Genomic DNA, 9,894 nt, shown 5'->3' with positions numbered 1-9,894 from the left:
CACAGAGACATAGGGAGAGAGAAAGCAGCTGGGTTGGTGGTAAACATCTGGTGGTTGTGGAGGCCTGGCCCTGACATACAGGGGGAAATAGCTGCATCGCTGTTCCAAGATCTGCTCCCTCCAGTCTTTCCTCATCCACCCTCCCCTCCACAGATCTAATCTAATGTGACTGGCTGTCTGTAAAGGTCTAATATGTCACTCAAGGTTGCCCCACTTTGGCTTTGTTCACAGGTTTGTCCAACTCTGCAGGGTTATTTAAAATTCACACTCTGACGGTCCACCACTCCCACATGCACACTTTCCACTGGACAAAATCGAGCTAACATCTTCGTGATATTCAGTTACAGCCCCTTTGTTGCACAATTCACTTTTCACTTGGTTAAAAGTTTCTTAGCCCTTCCCTAACCCATCTGCTTCTCTTTATCTACATCTACACAATACATAATTAACACATATCACACAGTGGAGATCAATATGGGACAAAGTCATAAATATAGATGAATCTTGTTAGTGTTCACAAGAAATGGCTTTATAAATCAGAGTTTAAAGCGAGTATAAACAAGGCATCTTTAAACTGGTGGGAAAAACTGCAACTTTGAATTGGATATTCACATTTGATCCAAAGCTACTGATGAGTTTTGTCAACTATAAATATCGTGTTGAGCGGATTCTCTGTTGTTGTTTATATCCACTTGATGGCCCATACACACACACACAGCTGTATTTTGGCTATAATGTGGAAGAAAATTTCATTTTCAAGAACATTCCTACAAACATGAACATGAACTCCCAGCGTATGTTGTCCATTTAGGGTATATACATTTTTTTTTTTATAATGGGTGAAATTTAGTAGGATTAAAAAGATTGTTAAAGGGTTTAAAACACAAGAGTAATGTAAAACCTGGTTAAATACAATGGGGGTTTGCATGCTCAGCGTCTGTGATTGGTGTAATAACAATCTTTATGGTAATTTCGGTATTTCTTATGTTCATCAAATGTGCAGGTCCAGTTTTTGGCAAAACAAGGGTTAGCATATTATTGCAAGATTTCACAAGATTTAACTGTGATATTTCACAATTAAGAACGCTATGATTACTTCACATGCTTTAACTGTACTATTTCACAATATAATACTGTATCCATTTGCAGCTATATGGTGAAACAATTGAACAGCTAATAACTTCATAAATAGTAGAATAGTGGGAATATTCAGTGGAAGTGAAGCTAACATCTCATTAGCGATAAGAGATGCTGAGGCCAGCAGATCCGTACATTTGGTCCAGTGACAAAGCCAAGCTTCACTTTGCATCTATCACACACAATAGACTACAGGGTAAACTGGCACCGATTTTGCTATATAATACCGCAGTAACTGTTCCTTTAATGTCTCCAGTTGTGCTATAGGCCAGTGAGGGCAGTGTTGCAAATCAATAAGCAGGACTGCTTTATGGCACTATTGGATTTTTTGGATCAATGTGATGAAGTAGCTTAACTTGTTAGGGATTTAATTAACTGGATTAGCCAAAAATCAGCCATTAACATTTGGTAAAAAAAAAAAAAAAAAGTTTCTCAACTGGAATTCCATCTGTAATGATGAATTAATGGAGACTGTTGTTGGTGACAGGTTAAAAAAAGACTCAGTTCTGATGTTAAACTGAAAACGGCATAAATATCTGTGTAGTTTTCCCCTCTGTGCTGAACATGGTATTGGAAAAGAAAAATGAATTCAAAGATAATTCAAAGAGCAAGAAAATGTAATATGTCACAGTAAAAATCTTTATCATAAAATGAAAGCACATATATTATAGGAGAAGATCCTCTCCCCAGAGTATATATGGCACCGACTGCGAGGTAGCTTCCAGATGCAACCACGTGTATGTGGAAGACAATGATAAACAAAGAAGAAAGTGGATTAAATAATAATTGATTAGACAATTAAACCTTATTGAATACATATCATAAATGAGAAGTGGAGTGAACCCAGTTTTCTCCTGTGGTATTATGCACTGTTTCTGCAGTTAGGGGGCTCCACAGTCTGTGTGTGCCCTCTGCATACTGTACCAGAGTTGTATTCTTGGTGTGAGAGCATGATTTTTTCTGCCTGCCATATCAGCTGCCCCTTGAGGATGATTAGTGTTTATTGAATTGAATGGAATTGAATTTAATTCCTTACAGGCACACTGTCCTGGTCCAGGGCCATTCTTTTACTGGCTTAGAATTACACCAGTGGCTGTTTTCTTAGCGCACTTGCAGGAATGTGTATGTGTGTGTGTGTGTGTGTGTGTGTGTGTGTGTGTGTGTGTATGCCAGCAGAGAAAAATCTAGAACTCAGGGGCAATGAGTGTATTTGGCTGAGTCTACTTGCTTGAAACTACAGCAAAGAAAGAGGTCGATTACTTGTTGGAGACAAACAAGTACATAACGGACGGAAGCCCTGTTGTTCATTTAACTGCTTGTTCTTGTACTGTCTGCACATGTTCCTTATGCAGCTTGCAGTTATGTCGATGTAATATAAAACTAAAAAGTAAGCAACAACTAAATGGACTAAATGCTTTGTCATGTCTACTGAAGGATTCCTCACATTTTTCTGTCTGGGAGCTTAAATTTGAGAAATTCAGTTCTGGCACTGGCTCTCACTGACTTTAATGAGGAACTTACCGTGCAGTGAATGATTCACTTTTATATATAGGCTATTTTCTGTTGACTGGAATTCAACTCTTAGTAGTCATCAGTCCCAGACCGTGAATGCATCCAATCTCTTATGAAGTGGCAAAAAAGAATTCTCTGCATGTTGAATATTTCTAAATTATATGGCATCTGATCTGTAATTTTACTCCTATTTCAAATTTAGAATGCACTTGAAATCATCTTAGGAAAAGTATAGTTGGTCCTTCCAACAAATGTTGGCTATGTGGGTTTTTAATGCAGCTATTCAAATTATGTGTTTGGCAGCGTCTGCATTAATGTCTCAACACGCCCAAATAATCTCCCCCACAGATAAAACTACTCTGTATATACATGTAGCTGTGCTGTCATGCACCCAGAGGAGGGAAGCTGAATGGATATACAGCTACATGGCCAGATGCAATCTAGTATTTGTATTATCTCTTGTCCTGAAGAGTAAACATGAGGTTGTGTGGTTCTTTTCAACACATATGTGCACCAAATTCACCACTGATTTCACTGATTATTTTTTATCTTGATTACATACATAAGGTCATGCTGTTATTTTTTTTTATTTTTTAAGCACCAGTGTTGGACTTGTAACCCTTGGACCCGTCAGCTGTGGGATGCCAGGTTTCAGTGCAGCCAATAGAGGGACTTTGATCTGTTGTCTAAGTTGTTTTTGAGGTGCTTTGACTTGCTATAGACAGAAATTTAGCATTTGTTATGTCTGTAGGAAACATTTTATTGATGATTGGTGGTGATTATTCACAATTATTATTATTTATTTGTTTTGATTATTATTATTATTATAAAGTTCTTTTTCTATATAATATTGACATTTATTTTTTTGGTTTTTGAGAATGGATACGAAGGGGCCAGTGCAGCCTAGGTGACACAGGACACTGCTGCAGGATGAAGATATCCTGTGTCATCATGAAAGATAAAATAAACCAGCCTCAACTGGATTCAGCTTTGCTTTTATTTGCAGAAGAGTTCCCCTTCAGGAGAGATATTCCAAGGACACAACAACTGCTATGTAATACCTGAAGCTACATTTATCATTTTTCTAAAAAATAAACAAACAAACATATTCTATATGTATAATTTTTGGTGATGGTTGGGACTCTTTTTCTGTGCACCTTAGTTTTTACCTTATCGTCAGTGGCCTGCACCCAGACAATAAAATGTTAACATAGCGTGTTATGTAATAGACCTACTCATTGTTGTGTCGTGTTGTAAGCACGCGAAGTCGTTCTGAAATCACTGTCAACAACTGTGTTAATTGCCTCTGTCACAAAGGTGAGGGCGCAGCTGCTCTCTCACTGTTTTGGCTTTTTCAGTGCGCACCGTGGATTACGGTAAAAAAAAAAAAAAAGGAAAAAAAGGAGGCGGGCTCTAACCTCCATGTGCGTCGCGTTTTGATTGACATGGCGGAGTCTCCCAGAACGCGTTGCGCCGCGCCAGCAGACAGGCAAGACCCGACCCTGGGAATAAAAAAACGCGCAGCCCCGTCTGTTTGAAGATTATTTTATTGCAGCGAGGTGAGTTCTTTTACACTTCTTTCACGGTACCAACCAGTCCGCGAAGTAACGGGAGCGGAGACCGAAGGAGTCGATGTTGGAAAAAAGTTTTAGAAGTGCGTGTCTGCCTGTGTGTATGTGTGCTGTGTGTGAGTGTGTGTGAGTGTGTGTGTGTGTGTGTGAGTTTGGAGAGCTGAGCGCTGACGCCGGCAGTCTGGGCCACTTGGCCAGCGCAAAGGAAAAAGGAAAACTGCTTCACCGCTGCGGAGGGGGGTGAATCGAAACTTTTTGGGCAAATTCTCCCGTTCATTTTGAAACAACAAGGAAAAGGCAAAGCAGCGGGGACTGTCGCCTTATAGTCTTTCACAGCAGTCGAGTCACTGTGTCGGGCTGTGCGTTTTGGAGCCTGCCTCTTTTGTGGTCCCGATTTCTCAGCTTTCACGAAAGAATGTGTTTTTGTCTCCGAGGACTTCAGATGGAGTGAGTGCGCAACAGGAGAAAACCTTCTCTCTTTGGCTTATTTCTGCAACAAATTGCGGCTGTTGCGCTGCGACCTGCATTGTTGAAATAGTCGCTTGTGTTGTAGCTGCTCAAAATCAGGAAATGAGCACTTTTATAGCTGGAAAATAACTTGGAAATGGAAGATGCTGAGGCAGTCAGATTTGACAGAGAGGGTGGTTGCGAAATCATTGAATTGACACTATAGAGGGCTTCTAATGCGTTGAGTAGCTGCTGTGAGGCGTTCAAGGTGCTGTGTTATAGCGACTTTATGTAGAGGTTGTGTGCGGCTGCAGAATGCAGGAAAAGGGCTTTGGAGAAAGAGGAAAAAAAAAATCTCAACTCCAGCATATCCTAGCATTCCTTCCAGCCAGTGTGTCTACCTCTCTCTCTCTCCCTCTCTCTCTCTCTCCCCCTCTCCCTCTCTCCCTCTCTCTCTCTCAGAAACGACTACGTGTCTGTTTGTGCAGGGAAGACAGACAAATCTCTCTCAGCCTCTCTCTGTCTCTCTCTCTCTCTCTCTCTCTCTCTCTCTCTCTCTCTCTCTCTCTCTCTCTCTCTCTCTCTCAGCCTCTCTCTGATGCAGACGTGGAAATCAAACATTGGTCTCCAGCTTGAAACGATCGATTATCAGCCTTCCACGTACCTCCATTTAAACAAAACAAAACAAAAAATAGACGAAAAAAAGGCAAATACTTGTATTAAACTCTGTCTTTTTGTGAAGTCATCAGGCAGAGGGCAGGAGGGATGTGTGGCAGAAAGAGGTTGGACATTTTAAGATGCAAAAGATGACTTGTGCCTCCTTTTTTTAAACAGTTAATGACAGGACTGAGTGGTTAATTGTCATGCTGTCATGCATAAGTGGTGGAGGGGGAGGGGGGGGGTATAATTGGGGCTATGATTTGGGAATCGAACCCCCCCTCCTCTTCATGCTGTGGGCTCTGGATCCAGTGGGCACGTTGGAGAATATAGGCTAGGGGAAAAAATAACCTAACACACACACACACACACACACACACACACACACACGCACACATGCGCGCGCGCACACGCATACACACAGCTTTACTTTTTCAAGGGGAGAGAGAAGGAGAAATCCGATCCCAAATAGATGACGTCAGATGACATTCCTTTGGTGAAAGGCTGATGTGGCCATGCAATTTTTTTTCTGTGAAAAACTGATATCCGGCTTTTTTTGGGGGGGGGGTCTAGTGGGTTGGGGGTTGAAGGGATCGGCTACCAGCTGAAAAGGTGTGTTTATGGTTGTAAAGGAATTCTCCCTGTGGTGCATGAATGGGCAATTTATTTTGTTGCCACAAGTCAGGGGCATCAAAAAGTCTTAGCATCAAGCTTCTTTTTTTTTTTTTTTGAAGGCCATGAACAGTCCTGTGACACTTATGCATTTTAACATAACTTCTTGGGTTGAAAGGAGGCGATTTGCTCCTCTGAAATTTCACATTTCTAAATCTGACCCTTCAGTCATCAGTTACTTAACAGGTAAGATAGGATTTCAGATTCGGGGAAGCCCTGCTCTGCAGCCCCCAGGACGTTTTTCTTTCTTTGGTTTCAGCCAAGGATATTAATCAAGGCCTGCAGCTCATATCAAGCTATAACTGTTACATGTGAAACAAATGCTGAAGCTACTGTAGGATTTTGCACAAAGTTATGGCAAAATGAAGGATCAGGATAAAATGAGAGAGGTAAGCTGCAGGTCGAACCACCTGAGTCGTCGGAAGGTCCAGGTGCTGAGCTCAAGCCATATTTTCAAAGCAAAAAAAAAAAAGGGGGGGGGTTTGCATGGGTTAAGCACTACACCCATATCCTCCTTAACACAAGCGGAATGAGGTTTATATCACTGAGCACTGTTCTCTGTAAGTTAAGCCTCTTTGGCTTTAGCGTTTATACACTATAAGAATGTAAACAAAGCTCACAGGCCTGCGTTTGAAAAGTTACGAAAGCCCCCCTTGTGTTGAGCTTGTATTTAGAGCAGATTCAATTAAAACAAGTTTGGATGAATTATTGTTTCAGCATTTTTAAATGACAGTCTTTGAGTTTTTACATTAAAAAAATAAAAAAATAAATCAAAATGTATATCTGTGTTGTGGCTGTGTGGAGAGCCAAGAATGTGCTAGAGATTATACAACTGCATAATGTAAGCAGGGATTTGCACTCAAACTGATGCAATTGCAAGCAAGTGATTTTTGCCCTCCCCCCTAGTTCTGGGTTGTCATCTATAAAATGTGTGTATGTATTTATTTTTTTTAATTGAATACACTTTATTTTATTATGTAAGGGAAGAGAAAGAACAGTGTTTAGACTGGGGTCAGGTTGAAGGAGGGAAACCATTGTTGCTTTCTCCCTTTCACATGAACAGGCAAAAGGGGTTGAGTAACACTTTATGTAAGTTAACGACCTGTGTTCTGTAACCACCACAGCTTTGTCACACAGGTACAACCCACCCGCTTGTCTCGGTCAGTTCGATGGTGCGTCATCGCCTCTGCTTGGGGGTAACTGTGACTTTCCAGCCGCTTTGTTTGATCCCACTTAATCAGTTTGTCAGTTTGTTTTATTCCAGTGAAGTGCTTGAACGAGGGCAGAATTAATGAGGACCAGGAAGTCAAAATATGTCACTTGAAAGTCAATTTATTGGGCTTTGCTTTTGGCAGACAGAGTTGCCCTGATTTGGCACAATAACACTTGCTGCTGTCGACTCCCCCGGCAGGCAGACACTAAGAATGACACGCGGTTACCAGAGTTCGATGGACTGACTGTGTTTTATTGTTAAGTGTTATATGGTTTGCCTCTAATACTCTGAGAGAAGTTATTCTAAGCGCAATGAGGAAGTTGTTCCCGTGTTTCATGAGGACTCGTGATGCCAAGAGCATCTGTCTCAATGTAACCTCAGGCCCAATCTGGGTTCTCCGCTTCCCACCTGCACCGGCTCCGCTGTTGGTCCAATAAAACCCTCAGGTACGCCCGGTCGAAATGGGGTCAGGGAAGGGTGCGGGATGATGCTAGCCATTGTGTGTGTGTGTGTGTGTGTGTGTGTGTGTGTGTGTGTGTGTGTGTGTGTGTGTGTGACTGGTAACCTAGAACATGTTATCCGAGGGGTAGTGTTACTGAACACTGCTTGTGTATCACGAAGAGAAGCTGGAGCAACTATAGGGTTACACAGACAAGACAATGCAGACCTGGAAACTGTGTGTGTGTGTGTGTGTGAGCGAGCATGTGAAAGAGGCGAAGAACAACAGGACAGCTTTCAGATGAACCACCTCCAGCCATTTGTGCTCTGTTACGTTGGTTTTCCAGGAGCTGGAGCTCGTTTAACTGTGCTGATCTGATGCCTTAATGCTGGGTAGAGCTACAGCTGCTGTTGCCAAACCCGTGCACATTGATTTTTGGAAGGACATTGATGTGATTGATGGGTCTGAGAGAAGAAAAAAAAAAACATATACTGTTAATTGGTTGGTCATTTGCAATCAGGCAAAATTCACTTTTGGGGATAGGCTCAAGACACACACTCTTTTTATGCCAGTATTAGAGCCGAAAGGACTATTTGTATTTAGTCGGCAACTATTTTCCAAACTGATTGAGTAATTTTCAAATTCTTTTCTTTATTTTTTCGTAGTTTGTTTAGTTGGCATCACCTAAGGCTGCATTTTTGTTGTTGTTTTCTACATTTTATAGATCAAACAAGTGATTGATTAAACCTGAAAATAATCCTCAGATCAGTGGATAATGAAAATAATTGTTGGTTGCAGTGCTAGTCAGTATAGGACAGCGGCGATTTAGCTGTTGAAACAGGTGCATAAGAACTGGAAGCTTTAGAAAATAAAAACATGAAATATCTTTGGCCTGTGCAATTTTTTTTGCTATGCCTGCAAATAATCAGCCATAATTGCTGTTTATGTATACTGATCCTGACTGTTCAAAATGCTGCAGTAGTCCCATATTCGGAATATTTCCCCCGCATTAATTTGGTCAGCCTCTGCTATGTGCAGCGCTGCAGCTATGTCTGCAGTTCATATAAAGTCTGCGATCACTCGCACCATCTGTTTCTCCAAATGCAACAGGTGTGCTTCCCAGAAAGATTGCTGCCTTTGCTGTCACTGTAGCCAAGGTGCGGTTTGGTCAAGTTTTGCCTGTGACGATGGTTTTTTTTTTTTTTTTTTTTTTTTTCTTCCTTTCCTTTCCTCCTTGGCGGGTTGCTATGCGAGGAGGCGTTCTTCTGCTGTGAGGTCAAGGGGCCGACACCTGGAGTGCAGGAGGGAGAATTTCTGCGGTTTCTCTTCCTCTTGTCTCCCTGGCCTCTCGTGTCCTGATGATGCGCGGTGGACGTGCACGCGGGTTCTCCCTGCGGTGGAGGAGGCTGCTGTGTTTGCCTTGAAAAGGCTCTGTGCTGCGGCTGCTTTGACATATGATGGAGTGCAGGGCAGCTCTAGAGGGTACACCAACCTGAACTCGCATTACCCCACGTTTTATTTACATTAAAAACAGATGGAGGGCCGAGAAAAATCAATGTAATTCACTGTTAGGGCCACAATGGTTGTTTTCATTATTGATTTATTAGTTAGAAAAATGCCCTTTTGTAATTTCCCAGTTGTTTGATCTGACCAACAGATAGATATTCGGCTCATTTTCAGATGTGTGAAAAATGACTGAACAGATGAAGCAGTTGTCAAAATAGCTGCTGATTAAGATTCTGTCAATCAACTAATCAATTAAAGAACTAATAGTTTTGGTGCAGTGTTTCCTCCCGTTTGTATTTGTCAGTGCATTTTTACATGTCATGATGACGCTGCTATGCTGACCTGCTGTAAATAAGACTGAGCTTTTTTTTTCACCCCACTTAACATGCACAAAGTGGATTGTGCAGACTTTTCTGGACCTCACTCAGACGGTGACACAGCATATATAAGTTGCAGTAATGGTATGGAGTGGTTGGAGGGCGTTGCAGAGTGATTGTGTGCAGGTTTGGTTGAAGATCTTGGTTTGCTTGGACGGGGATTTAGGCCAGACGGGGTTTAGTCTACATATCGCTGCACTATATGCAAACAAATACATGTAGGTGCAAAATCTGATTACAAAACAAAACAACTTTCTATCCGATCTCGTGACAGCAGCTGATTATCTGCTGCCCGATGCTTTCGCTTTCCGTTTCCCAGCTTTTTCCTGCGTGCTCTCTCTCGCCCTCTCCCTCCCTCCCTCC

The 9,894-nt window shown here is 41.8% G+C and overlaps 1 protein-coding gene across 2 annotated transcripts in view; it reads left to right on the top strand.

Moving 5' to 3' along the window:
• Window positions 1-4,079: 4,079 nt before the first annotated feature.
• The window catches only part of fndc3ba (fibronectin type III domain containing 3Ba), a 96,178-nt gene continuing 90,363 nt past the window's right edge, over window positions 4,080-9,894 (top strand). The window contains exon 1 of one of the 2 annotated variants that reach the window (XM_023420916.2): window positions 4,080-4,208. The gene's annotated coding sequence lies outside the window, so the exon portion shown is untranslated. Of the gene's footprint in view, window positions 4,209-4,339; window positions 4,668-9,894 lie in introns of those variants that run through there. The other variant, XM_087177901.1, reaches the window with a different exon arrangement.

The sequence above is a fragment of the Seriola lalandi genome, unplaced genomic scaffold (genome assembly GCF_002814215.2).
Source record: "Seriola lalandi dorsalis isolate HSWRI2012SDOR001 ecotype SW California unplaced genomic scaffold, Sedor1 jcf7180002054660, whole genome shotgun sequence".
Taxonomy (NCBI): Eukaryota; Metazoa; Chordata; class Actinopteri; order Carangiformes; family Carangidae; genus Seriola; species Seriola lalandi.
This window is presented reverse-complemented; position numbering and strand designations above follow the sequence as displayed.